This window comes from Mirounga leonina, unplaced genomic scaffold (genome assembly GCF_011800145.1).
Source record: "Mirounga leonina isolate KUSES-001 unplaced genomic scaffold, KU_Mleo_1.0 Mir_125, whole genome shotgun sequence".
In the NCBI taxonomy this organism is placed as follows: Eukaryota; Metazoa; Chordata; class Mammalia; order Carnivora; family Phocidae; genus Mirounga; species Mirounga leonina.
This window is the reverse complement of record NW_023270305.1, coordinates 77,261,794-77,280,511: the sequence shown is the minus strand read 5'-3', so window position 1 is coordinate 77,280,511 and position 18,718 is coordinate 77,261,794. Positions and strand designations below refer to the sequence as shown.

The following is an 18,718-nucleotide window of genomic DNA, read 5'->3' as shown; positions in this document are numbered from 1 at the left end:
CAACATGACAACCACTAAGTGTAAAGAAAAAATGGCGCCATCATTGCCCATAAGAGTCATGAATGGTGGCTAACGCTGGTGAATACAAGTTTGAAGAGAAACAGAATATGTACATGGCCTCATAATATTTCCACACAAATTACTTTGTAATTATAAAGGAAGGAATGGTAACTTCACTGGGAGAAAGGTGGCAGGCACCACCTTAGCCAAGTAATGAAAGTTAAGCCCACCACTATTAGAACAAAGGCACAGAATGCATAACTTTGAAATGATGCTCTGAAAGAGACATTAACACTCTGGTATTCCTGGCCAAAAAGGGGGGAGAAAAAGCATAACCTGAGTCTAATCTTAATTTAATTGTAAGGAAACAATAGAGAAGCCTAAACTGAGGGCATTTGAGGAAATAAATAGTCTGAACTCTGCAAAAATGTTAAGGTTAAAGACACTCTAAGGAAATGTTCCAGATTAAAGAGACTAAAGAGACATAATAACTAAGTATAACAGATGATCCTGGATTGGATTCTGGGCACTATTATTATTATTATTATTATTATTATTATTATTATTATTATCATCATCATCATTCACAAATGCCCTGTGTAAGGGAGCAAGAATACCTTGCCCCCTTCACAGGGAGTAAGAATTTCCTGTCCCTTTCAAGGTCCTTCTAGCTGGACTAAAAATCAAGTCAATGGGAGTCAGATTAACAGAAGAAAATCAAATTTAATAGGCATACGTATGGGGACTCCACATAGACATAGAAATTCCAAAGAGAGTGCAGCAAAATGAGGGATATATGTCATTCTGAACTAAGGAGAATGGGATAGGGTTCTGGGACTTCAAAGGAAAGGAGTGTACTTCACAGGGCAATAAGAAGAGCAGATGTTTGGTAATTAGATGTTTGCCCTGTCATACAGACGGGTCACTCAGATAAAATTTATCTTTGCTAATAACCCTTATTCTGGTAACCTACTCCAATTTAGATTCTTCTGTGTAGTTAAGAAAGGGGCAACATTTTCTCTGGAGCCCGCAGGATCTCCATTGTCTTCGGCTCAAAATAATCCACATGCCAAAGTGGCACATTCTTGGGGGGGGGGGGGGCTGTCCCAAACCCCTTCACCTGTTATAAAGGACATTAGCAGACAATTGGGGAAATGTGGATAAAGTCTGAGATTAGACAACAGTATAACCGATTTTATTATCCTAATTATGATAGCTCTACTCTGGTTAACTAAGAGAATGTCCCTGTTCTTAGGAAAATAAAGGGAAGTATTTAGGTGTCAAAGAACCATGAGGTATGCAATGTACTCTTCAACAGCTCAGGAAAAAACAAGTAGAAGGTAAAGGAATGATAAAGCAAACACAGTAAAGTGTCAATATGTGGGGAATGGTGGGGGAGCGTATTATTTAGCCAATTTTCCTGTAAGTCTGAAATTGTTTCAAAATAAAAGGTTAAAAATGAAAAAAGGTTTTAAAACCCTTGCTATAAGGATTACATGAGTTAATACTTACAGAGAACATAGAACATAGGCTCTAAAATGTTTGTGACTACGTATTCTTACTACCACAGAATCAAGAAGTGACAGGGCCACCTCTCTGTGCGCCTTCATACCCTCCCTTCGTCATTCAGAGTTGTGGAAAATCCAATGAGATAACTGACAGGAAATCCTGCACATAAACTGTGAAGTGCTGTACCGTTGGGAATGTTTCTAAGCTTGTGACATGAGCTCCAATTCTTGTGGATAACTGTGAAATGGGTTAATCAGTCTTGTTGGTGAGGTAATTGAGGTACAGAAAGCTCAACCAACTTCACTAAGGTGACAAGGTCGGAAGTCAAGCCCTGGCTTTCAGTCTTTCCTTTAGATAGCAAGGAAAAGTTTAGGAAAAGGAAACTTTCCCACCCTGACATTTTTCATCCTGCTCTGTCTGAAAGGCTATGAGAGGTCAGGTTGTGACCCCTTGACCCCACCCTGAGGCCAGCTCAGTCACCTTGCCTGGAGCCCAAGGATGGGCTCAAAGTGGTGCGCACTGTGGATGGGGCAAACCTAAGGGCAACCAATTGCATTTGTGTCCTCCCTTCTCTATCTGATGCTGAAAAGACACCTTTCTTAAGCTAGCAAAGATTTTTCTTTTCTCTCCATCTGCAAATATTGAAGGAATGTTGTGTGTTGGGGGGTGAGGGGTGGTGGTGGTACTCCTGCATGCCCAGGATTCTGACCTTTACACGCATCCAAATACCCAAGGTTGTTTCTTCTTCATACTGGTCTGTTTCCTTATTAACATTTCTAAACAGTAAATTAATTAAATTAAAAAAAAATCTATAGGTTGGCTAGAAAACAAATGTTTCTTCCTGATCTTAGCATTGCATAATGGGCTCCAAATGAATGAGTATCTGAAATTCATTTTTTACGCTGACCACATACAGATTTGCTTCACTGATTAAATACGAAGAACGCATCTATAGGTGATTTTCCTCCTTGAGGTGCTCAATGCATTCTACAGAATGGCAATCACAAGTAAGTCAGAAGCAGAAGAGAAAATGCTTAGAGAAAACGGTCCTAAAAAAAAAAAAAAGGTCAACCTCAGTTTCCCCATCTGTAAAGGAATCAGTGGGTTTACTGTCACAGCTGAATGGCAAAATAAACAGGAGAGAAATATTTTCTATGAACAGTACTTAAGTTAAAACAAATACCCCAGATTCAGCAATGGTACAGTTAGGAAATATTTACTTTTCAGTTCCTACCCAATCTCAAATACTTCTCAGCTGGGAGATTCACTGAGCCTCCTGATTTGACTGCTAACCAATAAGAAGTTCCTGAAAACAGTCCTTCTGTTTTCCTTATGTCTCTTGTGAAACATAGCCCAGCATGGGTCAACAGTGGATGGGTCAGTGGGGGAGCCCTGAGTTTAAAAACAGAAAAGGAAATTGAAGTTATTATGAGCAAATGGATAAGAGCAAGCAGGTTTCTGATGCAGGAATTTTCTTATTTGGAGGAATACGTTTAGTTTTTTGTTGTTGTGGTGGTTTGTTTTGTTTAAGGAAAGGGATATTAAAGTGCCAGAACAGCCCAGGAATCTCTTACAAATTGGTAGACTCATAAAAAACATTAATATTCTGCTCCTATTTGGCATTCCTCTAAGCAATTAAACTAAAGGATGTCAAAATATTTTATTTACCATTACACTTCGACAGATATAATCATCGACTGATAGCTTTATGCACATCAACTGGCTTTCTGATTTCTTCAGGAAGCAATAGATTAAGCCACTTCAGTACCACTTCATTTACTACCCCCAATCATAAATAATAAACTCAATCCACTTACAATTTTACAACAATGATTTGCATATTTGCCTTCAGGTGGTAATTTTTCTACAAGCATCAAGTTAATTGTTATTTGGCCACTCTTATTTAACTTCTCATTAAGATTTCTTTAGGGTAGTCAACATGTCAACTTTTGCAGCATTCATGCAAAGAAACAAGAAGTATATAAAATACAAATACACTACAACAAGTATATACAAATTATTTTTTCATTCACCATTAAAGTGCTTTAACACTATTATTTATTAATTACTACAATTTATTAAGCATCAGATTCCAAGCACTAAGGGAGACACTTTTAACCCCTATCTCTACTTCTTACAAGGAACCTTGAAGGTAGGTACCATTATATGCCTTACACAGAAGAGAAAACCAAGGTCCACAGTTGGTGACTGCTCTGAGGCCTCTCAGTTGAAAGGGGGTTACTTTCCCCCTTGCATTTCTTCCTCCCCCCACCCCACAAGCCACTGGACTCTATCGTGTCCCCCCCCCCTTTTTAAACTTACTTTTAGCCCCACTATAATATTTCACATTAGTGGAATATAGTCTTCGTTGTTGTTAAATCCTGTGACACATTATCCCTTCATGCAGTTCTGGACAATTCCAGGTGTCAGAAACCATTAGCATAACAGGGGCAATACTGAGTAAGCTTTTTTGACCCATGCTTTTGATTGAGTACAATGCATTTTGCCCAGTTTTAGTTGGAAGGCCCGTGACGTTTTAAATTTCTGCAAGCCTTTTGAGGGTAGGAAAGAGATTTTATTCACCTTTACATGTCTGCTGCTGGACCCGGGGTCCCCAGCACACAGTAGGCACTTGAGAATACTGAATGAATTGGCTATCTAGGTAATTGTTTTATTCTAAAAATCCTTAATTAGTTAAATGAACGTAATACAAATTTTAAAATGGTATATTTAGTGAAGGCTTTGTGTCTTCAAAATGTTATTAGCCCCTGCAGGGACCTGGGATGGAGAGGACAGCGGGTAACTCGTCCCTCTGGGATGGATGGGCACTATGTGGTAATATCACCCACCTCAACCTAGTTCTACTTGGGGGCTTCCCCACACTTGTACCGCTGTCGGTCAGGGAGAGGAACCATGGAGGGGGCAGCGGGGACCCAGCGCCACCGCACGCACGCGGAGAGCCACGTTGAAGTTCAAAGGAGCGTTTTTATCAGCAAACAAAGGGCGGCGCCGTCTCGGGTCCCGGGACCAGCTGCGGCCGCCCGGGAAGGGCAAGAGGGCCGCGGTGACAAATGGACATTCCGCACGCGAGCAGACGGACACCCGATCTGCGGCTCCCGGCGGCCCCACCCACCGGCTCCAGCTGCCGGGCCCACAGTCGCCACCCGCTCCACGCGCCCAGCGAGCAGCCTGGGGGCGCCACGGTCCCGAGAACTTTCCCATCCTTCGGGGACAGGGGCCGGCGGTGGGGAGGGGCGGGTAGGTGGGGGCCTCTACGGAATTCCTTCCCCGGACTTGGTGGGCTGCCCTTCGCAAGTGGAAGGTGGCTGGTCTCCAAGTCCAATTCCGACCCCGGGGCGCCCCGGAGAAGCTCCCGGGAGCAAGGACCTGGCGGTCGCGCGGGAAGAACAAAGGGAGCCAGCGGGCCCGGGAGGATGTTGCGCTTCCCTGCGCCCCACCCGGCCGGCTCGCGGGCGCTGCCTCCTGCGCAGGTAGCCCGGCCTGCGGCGCGGCGGGAGGGTGTGTTCAAGCGGGGAACACAAAGACTCACTTCCGCGGGGCCAGGCGCCCAGACTCCCCTGCCCGCCACTCACAGCCTGTTCACATTTTTGCATCCCTGCCGCCCGCGGGACCTGCGTGCCCGCCGGCTGCCCCACTCGGTGCCGGTGCAGGTAACCCCCGGAGGAACTAGGGCTGGCGGCAGGCGGCGGCCGGGGAGAGGCATGCCTTTTTAGGCAGCCGCGCCGCCCGCGCCGCCCCACGCAGCCCGAGTCTGCAGTCGCTCTCTGCCAGAGGCCGGGTTCCGCGCGCAGCCAGGGAGCGCCCCGCCGTGCACCCCGCCTGGCGGGCCGGGGGCGCGGGGAGCGGATTGTGCAACTTCCCAGCTCCCGGCGCCCGGCCGCTAGGTGAGCCGAGGCCGGGAAGGGGGAGGACGGAGGCGCAGGCGGAGGGAGGGGGGCCCGAGGCGGGCGGAGGGGCGCGCGGAGCCCGGGGGCGGGGCGCGGCGCGAGCTCAGCGCGGGGGCCGGGAGCCACCGCCTAGCCCCGGGGCTCCGGGCTGCGGTCCCTCCCGCCGCCAGCGCCGCCGCCGCCGCGCTGCCGGGAACAATGAGGCGCGCGGCGCGGGGCTGAGCGCAGCGCAGCGCCGGCCCCGAGGCCGAGCCACCAGCCGCGCCTGCAGCTGCCGCCCGGCGCCGAGCGCCTCTGGCCCCGGGGAGGTGATCCCGCAGGCCTCCCGGGACGCGAGCGCGGGTCGTTCGGGGGTCCCGAGGTGGCGCGGGGAGGCTGCTCCGCGGAGGCGGGGGCGGCCACCAGCAGAAGGATCTGAGCCGCGCGCGCGGCGTCCGCAGCCCCTAAGTTCCGCGGCGCGCCTCCGGCGCCCCCGGCCCCAGGTCCCGGCTCCCGCGAGCGGCCAAGGGAGTGTGGGAGCGCGTGGCGCGCGCGCCCGAGCGGCTGCCGGGGAATAAAATGTGACACGCACGTCTCCGACTCCAGCGCCGCGCGGCCGGGGAGCGCCGAGCACAGCGGGATCGGACGCTGCGAGGCGCGGCGTCCGGAGAAGGTTGGTCCGAGAGGGCAGGGGCTCGGACGGTGGGGCGACGTCTGCCTCGGTGTCGCCGCAGCCTGTGCGCTGCCCTGTAGGGAGTTAGGCTCGCCGACCAGGAGCCAGACCTTTTGGGGGGCGGGGGAACGTTGAGGGTTTTGGGGGAGAAGCAAGACATTCTTCGAGAGGGTGAGCGAACAGGAGGGCTTGAGCTTTTGGGGACGGGCGGACACAGTTGTGCTCCTGTGGTTCAGTCAGTGAAACGGCGATCTTTTATTTTATTTAATTTGGCTCTGGGAGGGAATCGAGATTTTTAATTGCCTTCCTCGACCCCACCCCCATGCAAAACTGCACTTCTTAAAGCGTAAAGTGTGTTCTATTGATCTCTAGTTTGCTGTAGCTATAATGTTTAGGGACAGAAGGTATCCTTAGAATCCCAGATACCCGGGTGTTAATTCTTAACGCACTTGCACGGGGGAAACTCTAGCTTTTAAGTTGTACTTTTCACCATGTATAGAGAAGACCTTTGCTTTGGTTCCTTCTTTTGGGTAAGCAACGTTAACACCCATTTCTTTCGGATTTGACGGTGCTGGGGCACGGAGTGAAGTTAAACTTGTGGCTCGCAGCAAGTGATGCCTTACAAAGCGAGCTGAATAGCTGTGTTTGGAGAAGCCCTGCTTTCCAGGAATTTAAATGAGACTTTTTGTGGTTGCCTTCCAGGTCTCTCCTCCTAGTACCATATTTGTTTTGTCAGGCTGAACTTTCAAAGCTGTTTTATAATCCGAGAAGCACTTTAGGAGAAAAGTAATGCTTGGCTGGTTTTTTGTGAACTTATTTATACAGGGTCATGCTGAAAATTTGACGACAAGCAAACCATATTTGGTTGAAATCTTTGTTTTCTGTGCCTTTTGCGTTCTAACAGCGAAGGGGCTTGCTGATCCTCTGCGCGGGGCACTGGCTGCTTGGGTGAGGGTAATGTTGGAGCACTTGCCACAGATTTTGTGTTAAGTGCTTTGTGCATTGTGCATATTTTAAAAAGCCTCATGCAGGTTACTTGATAATTACTTTTTTTGGAATTGGGCTCAATATGTTTTGCCATTTTGAAGTAATTGTGACTAATGAAGAATTTCAAAAATTGAAATGCTGTATGTGATCATGTTGTTGCAAATTTAGGATTAACACTTCCTTTAAAAGATAAAATGATGTGTGGCCTTGAACTTATTTTTACCCACTTTCCTTCTCCCATTATTTTTCTGAAACTGACAGCCAGAATTTTTGCAGCACTCCAAGGCTTGCATTTCCTACTAAAGCTTGAGAAAAACTGTTGACAATGGTGAATGAATATTATGATCAAAATGGGGACCTAAAACCTATTTTAGGTTTCGCAACCTAAAATAATAGGTGAATTGCCTTGAATTTTACAAGTACGTTAAAAACAGGGGCACTCAAACATGTTGGAATCTTGATCCAGTTTTTATTGTGATTGATGTAAATTTTAGCATTTTACCTCTTTGTTTTGTGCAGTTGGAGCTTCTGGAGTTTTAAGTAAAATCTCTTGGCAAAATTGTGATGTGAGCCTCAGCTCTTAGTGGAATTCTGAGTCCCACAATTTAAACAGAAGGTGGAAACTGTTGGAGAGTGGTCAGAGCAGAGGCCAGCATTTGGTGGGTTTCTTAGGTGGTGCAGTCTATTTAGGAAGTAAAGATAATGAAATGAAGATATGCAGACTGGAGGGTTTAAGGCTGAGATAATTTAACGTCTAAAAATAAGTGAATGGGGGCACCTGGGTGGCACAGTGCGTTAAGCGTTCACTTGACTTTGGCTCAGGTCATGATCTCAGGGTCCTGGGATTGAGCTGTACTCACCGAGGAGTCTGCTTGTCCCTCTCCCTCTGCTCTTCTACCCTATCACACGCTTGCTTTCTCTCTCTCTCCCTCTAAAATAAGTAAATAAATCTTTTTCAAAAATGTATATGTATGAATGGATTTATTAGGCAGAGAAGGGCAATCAATCAACTATGCTCACTTTCTGGTGAGGACAGTTAAGAAAGAAAGGAAGGGTTTATGGGGCGCCTGGGTGGCTCAATCATTAAGTGTCTGCCTTCTGCTCAGGTCATGATCCCAGAACCCTGGGATTAAGCCCCGCATCGGGCTCCCTGCTCCGTGGGAAGCCTGCTTCTCCCTCTCCCACTCCCCCTGCTTGTGTTCCCTCTCTCGCTGTGTCTCTCTCTGTCAAATAAGTAAATAAAATCTTAAAAAAAAAAAAAAAAGAAAGGAAGGGTTTATTTACTCTGGGGGTGAAGACTTAAGTTGGGGCTAGGGGAGGATTTGTGATCAGCCAGCCACATATAGGTTAAATAATGAAGTGGTTGCTGAGAAAGTCCTGGAGGTGCTTGTTTCCAGAGATTTTTCCTGGGATTCTCCTCTTTCTGAGATGATTTAAATGTGTCTCTGATGTATTGCTTATACTAACTGCAGTTGTATACCGTAGGTCCAGAATGTACCCAAGCGTTTGTTTGCCAAGTGCTGCTTAAGTCTTTCCTAAGATGACAAACTCGTCCTGAGGTTTCTGTGTCTAGTGCCTAGATCAAATAAATGATGAGTTCCTTTCCACAAACTTGGAAATATTTGCCCTTTGAGAAACTTGAGTTGATTTTCAGATTTAATGCCTCATTCCCGATATTTCTGAATAAAAATATCTTATGCATTGATAATGGGGACAATCTTTTAAATATTCACCTTCTCTTTAATTGTAATGTGTTTTTCCCCCTCCTGGATCTTCTGTTATATGATCTTAAATTTTGATTGGTTAAGTTAAATGAAATACTTCATTCAACTTGCTTAAATGTCTAAGCATAAATAATAGGTGTATGTTAAGTTTTAAGTTTTTAAGCATTGAAAGCTCCTGCTCAAAAAAGAACTACGGGATGAAGTTTACCACTGACTGTAAGAGAAATAATTACATAGAATCAGATGCTAATTTTGGAATCAGGAAAGTGCAGGTGTACATTTACATAGCAATTTTCAATGTTCTCAACAGGTTGAGGTCAAGGTCAAGGACTGAGTATGCTTTGGAAGTTGACCAGCCACTGTCAGTGGATAAACTTCAGACTTCCAGTTTATTTATCTGCCATTTTTCTGAAAGCCCTCCTTCCTACTTTTGAAAGGTTTGTCTGTAAACATTATTAAGTACACAGGGCACAGACAGGAGTATCAGAGAAATATGGATTTGTTACCAAATCCCATCCTGATCTGAAATTCCATGTCCTCCCCCCACGCTGAATTGATGGGGAACCACTGTAATGCTTGGAACCCACCCAACCTGTGGGCGAAGTGGTGGATTTCAAGGGTATGAGGTGTGAACTGGCAGTCCTAAGGCCTTCCAGACAGCAGTGGTTTGGTCCAGCACTAGCGTGGATCCTAGACCTGCTGCTGGGTAAAAGCGGGTTACTAGCAGTTGCCTGGCCACTGTCTTCACTTGGCCAGTGGCAGGTTCCGGGCCATCTCACAGTGCCACGTCCCTTCTGATTTGGGGAGGAAATGCTCTCTGGATGGAAATGGCATCAGAGAAAGGCTACGCCCCCTCCTCTCCCCGGGATTCCTCTGCACAGAACTGCTCTGTGTCCCTTCTGGGTTCTGCTGCCTCCTGTGGTCTTCCCTAGGAAAGGATTCTGAATTTGAAGTAGACATGGGCTCTAACAAGCTCCTTGGAAGGGTGTGTGGGTTAGGTTTGCAGTTTTGCACTGGACTTTCTCAGAGAGCGAAGAAGCAGCAAGGAAATCTCTTAGCCAGCGCCCCCAAACCTGAATCCTAGGGAGTGCTATCCCTTCAGAGCAAGTCACTGGAGCAAGTCTGAGCCTTAGGAATGCTCAGTTTCCAGGGCTGGGAAATGAAGCCATACACAGATTAAATCATCTCCAAGGTGGCGTCTCTTGCTGGGATTCCATGCCATTGACTATTGTATATTCTTGCATACTTAACAGTGAATTCTCCTGCTCAGAAGCGAATTCCCCTTTAGTTAAACATGCTGGACATCCCTTCAAACACCATGTGGCCCAGCGGAGAGTAGTAACTCAAAGAATAGTAAGAGCAATTGCTTCAGACTGACTATGGACTATACCCTGCCACTTGCTCTTCACAGCTTATCAAAGCACACCTTAGCCACAACCCCAGGGTGGATGGTTATACCCATTTTATAGGGGAGGAGACTGAGCCTCAGAAAGATGAAGTGCCTTCCTCAATATCCCATAGTGGGAGAGTGGCAGAGCTGGGTTTTGGACCTGGGTTTGTGTGTTTGGAAGTCTGTGCTGTGGAGATTGCGCTCAGACTCTGTAGAGGAGCAAGCATGACACCTCTGGTGGTCATTGTCCTGGGGCCAGAGAAGGACTGTGCCCGTGAGCTTTCATGTCTCAGACCATGGCCGAGCTTTCTGGACGAGGAAGATTGTATTGGATGGAAGGGGATGGCAGGGGCACTCATCAGGCAAAGCCCCGCATGGATTCACTGGAACCTGGAAGCAGAAAGGGGCATGAAATGCAACCTAAAAATGGCCCCCACAGGTGAGACTATCTGGGCAGTCGGTATTAGAATGAAAATCAGGCTCCTATGAAGGGTGTCTTTGCAAGTGAAATTTCCAAGGAAAATTTTAAGCTAAGATTTGAGAAAATTATCCCGATGCTCTGAGTTATTAGGTCAGTGAAGAGAGCAAGCTCAGAGAGTAATATCTCGGGACATTTAGAAATATATTGGCTAAAGCATGAGAGAATACATTGTAAAGAAAAATCCTGCGATATCTTGATTATAAGCTGCTGTTTTCAGAAGTTTATAATTCATACATTAAGTTCTACTCGAGGCTGCTCCTAGTATTTGAGCCTGAGAGGGAAATGCGTTATTAAATTTAAAACAATTGGATTTCTGTGTTCAAATTATACAAATTTTTCAAGTAGAGGTTCTTGCATGTTGGTAATTGTGGTTTCTAAAATGACTTAGCTTTAAATTAAATTTGGAAAAGGGTAAATCTCTTAGATAATCTGAGAGCTTTCATTATTCAGAGATAAATTTTAAAAGTAGCTTTCTCGAAAGTGTAGTGATGACTTTTCTGAAAGATAAGTATATTATTATGTGCTCAAAACCTGTATTTGTGCCTCTGACCACGAACCAGTAGAAAAAAAAGTACAGCTAATACTGGATTTGCTTCTTAAATGATGGAGTCAACCCAGTTAAACTATAGAACTATAAGTCCATGATTGAATGGATGGATTTGGTTGAACTATGAGAAGAGGGATCTTGCTGTGTAAATTATATTTTAGAATTAGGAAAACTATATCCCCCATACAGAAAAGAGGACTGTCTTTAAAAAGAACATGCACACACACACGTACGCACATACATGTGCAAATACAGAAGGAATATGTCCCTGCATTAATAAGGTTTGCCTTTCGTAATTAGGAGTGGGAACCTGAGTTAGGATACTTACACATTAATTGTTGGGATTCACAATTGTCGAGTAACAAAATCAGGACTTAGAGCCCTGACTTTCTGACCAAAAGAAGAACATTCTTTTTCCTGTATTCATATCTCTGAGAGAATTGCATGTTCCAAATTATCAGTGGCTTGCTCGAAGGTTATCAAAACATTTAGGGTTTAAACTTTACTTTTGATTTATTATTAATAGGTTAGATATGGGAAAACACACTTATTTATGTGTGTGAGTGTGTGTATCTATAAGTATTTACAACAACAGCATCTTCAAGGTACCTTTGGTGGTTTGCAGAATGTTTTTGACTGTTGACACTAACTCACAAGGGAGGCCTCTTCAGGCAGGGCAGCGGGGAGAACCGATGTGGGGCCCTATACATTAGTTAGCTATTTGCTGGGATGAAAGAAGTGAAGCCATGAAGCCATCTGAAGTTGGCCAAACAGTGTGTGTGACTTAGTCTCCCTCTGAGAGAACAAATCCCTATTTGAAGTTACCCTGAATTGTAATGACCTCTGCTCTTTAAACTTTAGGTAAAATAATTAAGACAATAGCAAGCTCAAGTGTTTAATTTTTTAAAAAAAACATTTGATACCCTCTGGTGCTCAAGATATTTTTTTGGAGCAATTTATGAATAATGGGAAGCTGACCAGTGCAACACGGATTACTTTATATTAGTATATGTGTATCTGTACGTTTATAGTATGTATGTAGGTATCTGATTGACATTTTTCAAAGGGCAGTTTTCTTCCTTGGAATCACAGTGTAGTTACAAACTATAGTCCTCTGCCCTATGTTCAAAATTAGTAGCTGGGAGAGTTGAACCAATTAAGTAATTTGCCCAGCTAAATACTTGATACTTTATAATAACATTCAGAGAGTGCCATTAAATAGATTGCTTCATTAACTATTTGAGGTGGGAGAGTTTCAGAAACTGACTTGATAGTAGTAGGAAAACGTCTAAAATGTGACTCGAAAACAATGGGAGTGCTTCCGTAAGTTAAACCCAAATATGTCTCTACTGGCCATACTCTGTAATTTTCACATAATTAAAACATATCGTTAATATATTATAATCATACCCCAGTAATACCCCACATATTACTGTGTAATGCATACACAGAAAGAGCAGAATTAATTTTTGGTTTGGGGAGTTTTCACGGTTTTCATGACTGGTAGGCATAGTATTAGCTGTAAAACCAGAAGTGGGTAAAAGAAAACCTTAAAATGTGCTTCATGAGGAGTAGTCAAAAACCTCCTGGAACAAGGAGCCCTTGTTGTTCCTAGATGGTGTATATAACCCAATGATAGCATGGAACTTTATGAGTATAATCAGATGTATGATGGGAAGGTTTTACTGGCAAAACTAAACTCCGCTGACCCCAGAGGGCCCCCAGTGGGTCCCTGCTTCTCAGTTGCCCAAATTAGATCTATCTTGAACTCAAGACATTGAATTGAAAATGAAAGGGGAGTAGGGCGCCTGGGTGGCTCAGTCGTTGGGCGTCTGCCTTCGGCTCGGGTCATGATCCCGGGGTCCTGGGATCGAGTCCCGCATCGGGCTCCCTGCTCGGTGGGGGGCCTGCTTCTCCCTCTCCCACTCCCCCGGCTTGTGTTCCCTCTCTCGCTATCTCTCTCTCTGTCAAATAAATAAATTAAAAAATTAAAAAAAAAAAAAGAAAATGAAAGGGGAGTTTATAATATACAAAGTTACCCTGCATCATGGCCCACACATTCGGTCTGGGAATTGCGGTATCCACGTGGTGCATAGCAGCATCCCCGAATGCTTAGTGCATTGGTGGAACCGACAGCCAGGGGCTGCCTTCTGCCAGGTTCAGCCTAGAAGGTTGCATTCCTTAGAATCATCCCTTGTTGAATTGAAAGGCATCCAGAGATCAATTAATTGGCTTTCCAGGATACATATCTCCTATGAACCCACATAGTCTTTTCTCTCAGGAAAATAATTCAAGTTCTGTATGTGAGGAAAGGTAGACAGAGAAAAGAATTATAGGAGGAAGGTCATGTACGTTTTGTTTGCTTTATATTGTGCGGGTTGTTTTTTTTTTATGATAGGGGTAGAAAACAAGGATTGATGATTGCAATTAGGGATTTAAACATTCCCCTTGTTTGTTCTGTGTAGTTGCTAAGCAAATCTTTTTTTCCGAGATAAGGGGAAGTCCCTTGGACTGTTCACTCACGTGTGTACTTCAAAATACAGTTTCCCTGGCTTGGTGCTGATGGCTTGTAGAGGGAGAAAAAGTAGTAACTGGGTCAGCGACTCCAGTGCTTGCACTGGTAGAATGGGAGATACATGTTCACGTTTTACTAAGAGAAGCTAAAGCCACAAGCATTTGCTCAACTCGGGGATCTTGGAAGAGTGACATCATTGCACAGAACAGGTCTGGAGCATGTCTTTTTTTTTTTTTTTTTTTTTTCCAATTCATAGGATTACATTTGCTTGTATGTGACATTATTCTTGTCAGCTACCTTCATGTTCACAAATCAGATATCATCCACCTCAAATACAATAGAAGTGGAACAATGCCCCCAAACCACCTTCTAGGGTCTCAGGAGGATACAGAGAGGCAAATTTAGCTATTCCCTTGCAAACCAAATAGGCCATCAGAGATTTGGCTAAAACATCCAGGGTTCGTAGACACTAATCAGTAAGAACTGGCTCCTGTCATGCTAGTCTTGAAACCAGAGATGGAGGGCATCAGATGGAATCTGGGAGGAGAAAAGAGATAAAAACCTGTCATTTCCACCCTACCCCCCCCCCGCACATGCCACTTATTTATTCCTCCAGAGAGTTCCAATCTCTTGTCTTCTTCTTCTTCGTTCTCTAAACGTGTCTGTGTATGTCATGTACTTCTTGTGTCCATGGGATGCGGGAGGGAAGCGGTGTCACTTCTCCAAGTTCAGTTTTACTCTGACTTTTGGGCAACTACTTTACCTGTCTTGTGTTCTTTTTTTTTTTTTTTTTAAAGATTTTATTTATTTATTCGAGACAGAATGAGAGAGAGAGAGCACATGAGAGGGGGGAGGGTCAGAGGCAGAAGCAGGCTCCCTGCCGAGCAGGGAGCCCGATGCGGGACTCGATCCAGGGACTCCAGGATCATGACCTGAGCCGAAAGCAGTCGCTTAACCAACTGAGCCACCCAGGCGCCCTGTCTTGTGTTCTTCAGCTGTATTCCTAACCAGAGAATTTCTGCATAGACAAGTGAAAAGTTTGATGAATTTTCGTAAACCAAATACACCCATGTAACCAGCTAGATCAAAAATCAAATATTACCAGCCTCCTGAAGCTTCCCGTATCTCCTTCTGGTCACTGTCCTGTGGAAGGTAATCACTATACTGATTTCTCACGAGACAGATTAGTTTTGTGTTACCTGCTTACGTTCAATTTTAAATAAAATAACATTTTAACAATTCGGTATATATTTTTTTAGGGTTAAAGTGACGTTAACCAGCAATGAAATATAGGTTGTGCTTTAAACTAGAGACGTTTAATGTTTGTTCCAGTCATTGAAACTTCCATGCTGCGTAAAGTGCACTTTGTTATTAACAACCAGTTGTTAATAACGTAAGAGCTTAGTTTTGCCGTTTATTGGATGCTATAGATCTCCCTTTCCGTTCGCTACATGACAGGATCAGAAATAAATTTTAAACTGTGTTAAAGGCTAGTAACATTATGTTCTAAATCTCAAAGATACATTTTAATATATTTCAGTTTATGACCGGTCTATGGAAAAAAAACTCAAAATGAAACTCTCTTTACTAACTGAATTTAATTTCATTTGGCAACTCTTAACCTCTTTGGCTTGTAAATTTGGTATACTTCAATACTGCAAGTGGACACTGAAAAATGGATAGCTCTATGAGATATTTTACATAATACAGTTAGACTTTCTTAGGAGATGTTTTTTGAGGAACTAGGTCAGAAAAATTCAGCAGGACATGGAAGATTAAAGTCACATAGATTCTTTAGAGTTTTTGTCTTCATAGAGCTATTCTACATCGCAATTTGGAAGTAATAAGTAAAAATCCATAAACTAAAAAAAACTAAAAAATCTAGGGGTGCCTAGGTGGCTCGGTTGTTAAGCGTCTTTGGCTCAGGTCATGATCCTGGAGTCCCAGGATCGAGCCCAGCTTCAGGCTCCCTGCTCAGCGGGGAGTCTCCTTCTCCCTCTGCCCCTCACCCTGCTCGTGTGTTCTCTCTCTCTCAAATAAATAAATAAAATCTTAAAAAAAAAAAACTAAAAAATCTAAAAACTCAGTTCCAGGCTATCCGTTGCCTGGCCTATACTTGGAGTGGGCACTGACCAACTTGAGGAGAGGTTTTCACTATACCAAGCAACTAATGTTCAAAGGGATATAAAGAAAAGGTAGAATGGTAGCTCAAAGTTTACCAGAAAGGAAAAGAATAAAAATTGGAAATGTGATTTAAAAAGTAAAAAGGTTAACAGGCAGATTGCTTCGTAATGGTCCAATGTCCTCAGATTATGTTGTATCAATTCAGGATTTGCCCAAAGCCAAAGAGATGGGCTTAAACCCAAAGCCAGATGCCAATGGAGCCAGTTGGTAGAGAGCAGGGTATTTTGGCAGCCAAGCTCACACAGCATTACGAGTCTCATGATTTGGTTTCTGTCTCCCGAAGAGGAAGCTGGATCTCTTACCTGCCTCTGAAAATGCTGGCTTTTGTTCAGCATGCCCTTGGGCATATGCTACTGAAGTGGCTCAGAAATCTGTGATTATACTTCCATGTGACCGTCCAGAGTCTCTTTCCTGACATTTACCATTTCTGGGAGGCAAAATGTATTTTGGACTTCAGCGTCTATTGTTTAGTGTGTTCTTCACAGAAAAAAATGGAGGGAAGCCCTGCCCTGTTAGCAGAAGGAGCATATTATAGGAGGAATTCATTTTACAGATGGCTCCATTCACTCTTGCTCGCCTCCTGAACTCCCGTCCATTGTCCTTATTGGCAAAGAGTCATCTTTCCTAACCCTAACCTTGATCATGTGACCCTCTTCTCTCCTTAGATGCTCCAGGGCTGTCCCCCCCCCGCCCCCAACCCGACCTTCCCCCCCCATTGCAAACAGGACACAGCCTGGAATTTTTAGGACATCATGTGCTTCTGAATTGGGCCCCAGTGTTTTGGGCTCTACTTTCCTACTGTGAGGGTCTCTCTGACCATATTGGGCTGAGTCTGAGGATGGACCTGCTTCTTTCTCTTTCTGTCTCTATCTCTGTGTCACATACGTGCACACATGGTGCGTGGTCCTCTCCTGCGCTACAGCACCATCTCTCATCGTCGTACTTATTACTCTGTATGAAAATTAACCTTTTCCTTCTCTCTCCCCTGCTTAACTGTGACGCCCTTGCAGGCAGCCCTGTGGGGCTCTGACCCCAGCTCCTTAGCACATCTCAAGGTACTGAGCTCAGTAGGTGCTTGATCAATGTTTGCTGAATGAATGGAGCTAAAAGTACTATTAGATTTGAAAGGATTACTGACTGCTCTGTAAACTGATTTCTAAAAATGAAGGGGAGAGAGGGGGATCTTTACTGCCTTTTTTTTCCAAGCTGAATCCCCATGTATATAGCTCCCCCAATTCTAACCATCCATTTATAAACAGGACATTCTGAAGACAAGGGACCATGGACCAGGTGGACTGTTCTGTACATACATTATCTTTAGAGTTCCTGTTAATCACTCTGGAAAAGTACATTTACTTGCAATGTTAGGAAATCAGAGTTAAACCATTCAACCTTATAATTTTTATGCCTCTTGTGAATCTCACAGAGAAAACTGGAAATTCACATTTCTTTTCACAAGTATTACAAATGTGGTTGGGCATCTTTGTTCCCCTCTTTAACAAAGCATTCAGAAGTACGGGACACCCGTAATTGGTAAGTGGTTAGTAAATAAACTGGGTAGGATCTGCCCAAGGAGGTTTTATAAAAACGCTCTGTCTAGGATTCGTAAGTGTTGTATCAAATTCTAACAATTAGAGCTACATACGTTAACAGCGCCTGGCGTGATAATAAAGGCTGCTGTGGAGCGAATGGGCTCAGTAGCATTTGGGTGTCGGGCTGCATTATTTTCTGGCTGCCTATGAATCATCTATCCATAGGTGTTAAAACTTGGAAAGGTACTGCTAGACTGGGGACAGTGTTAAATATCAGCTGTCCATTAGGAATTATAAATGCAATCCCTTGATCCTGAGATCAGTCCAACCAGGTGCAAGTGGAAAGGTATGCACACCTTTAGTTGAAAGCCTGGGGAAGGCACTGTGCTGTGCCTTCTTCCTGGTCTGTCAGAGGCGTGGCCCTGATCGTGCTCTGCAGCACTCCCTGCAGGAGACAGCCCCAGGGCTCAGGGGTGCCTTCCCAGGACAGAGGGTCAGTGTGCGGTGCGGCTGAGGTCATTAAAGTTTATGTGGAATGTAGTGTATTTTCACAGTGTCTTCCCAGATGCGCATCCTCTTGAGTGCCAAGTGCTGTGCATTTCTCTCCCCACCATGTAAGAGAGTTTTGTTTTAAAGTTTGCAGTCTCCCAAAAGGTTGAGTAACAGCTAGGGCATGCCTGGAATGAGTCATTTAATTAAAGGGACTCTTTCCCTTACTCTGAACCCATATTAGAATTAAAATAAAAAATGTTACCCATGGTTGAAATTACAGACCTTTGGCAGTTCTCAGTGGCAAATAGAACATTGCAGGCATTTAACAAAAGCACAGGGAATTAAAAAAAGAAATGCATGGAACATTTGAATAAACTATTTCCTTGCTCCATTTACATATGCATAAGATACAAGGGACCACTTGGGAGTAAAGAAAAACCTAAGTGTGGATTTCCTCTCACCCACGGAAATAGCTTTAAATGCCTTTCATAGTCAAGCTAAGTGGATTTTAACGACTTCATGTGTGTTGGCTATTAGCAGTTGTCAGTGCTGCTGACTGTGGCAGTCGGGCAGTTCATTCTGGAGACTCCATCGCCGTCCTTGGCTGTGGGTAAATCTCCACATCATCCACACAGACTCACATCTGTCCCTGCATTCACACACCGGGCAAAAGGAAGCTCTTTAAGAATAAACTCGATCTCCTGGTAGAAGTCTGGTTTAGGTCCCAGAGCATCAGGGCATTGCTGTTATTTAAAGTAATGTATTCAGATTTGAATATCTGTTTAAATTATTTCATT

The 18,718-nt window shown here is 44.4% G+C and overlaps 1 protein-coding gene across 1 annotated transcript in view; it reads left to right on the top strand.

The window, feature by feature from the left end:
• Window positions 1-5,707: 5,707 nt before the first annotated feature.
• The window catches only part of ST6GAL2 (ST6 beta-galactoside alpha-2,6-sialyltransferase 2), a 78,724-nt gene continuing 65,713 nt past the window's right edge, over window positions 5,708-18,718 (top strand). The window contains exon 1 of the mRNA XM_035001899.1: window positions 5,708-6,069. The gene's annotated coding sequence lies outside the window, so the exon portion shown is untranslated. The remainder of the gene's footprint in view (window positions 6,070-18,718) is intronic.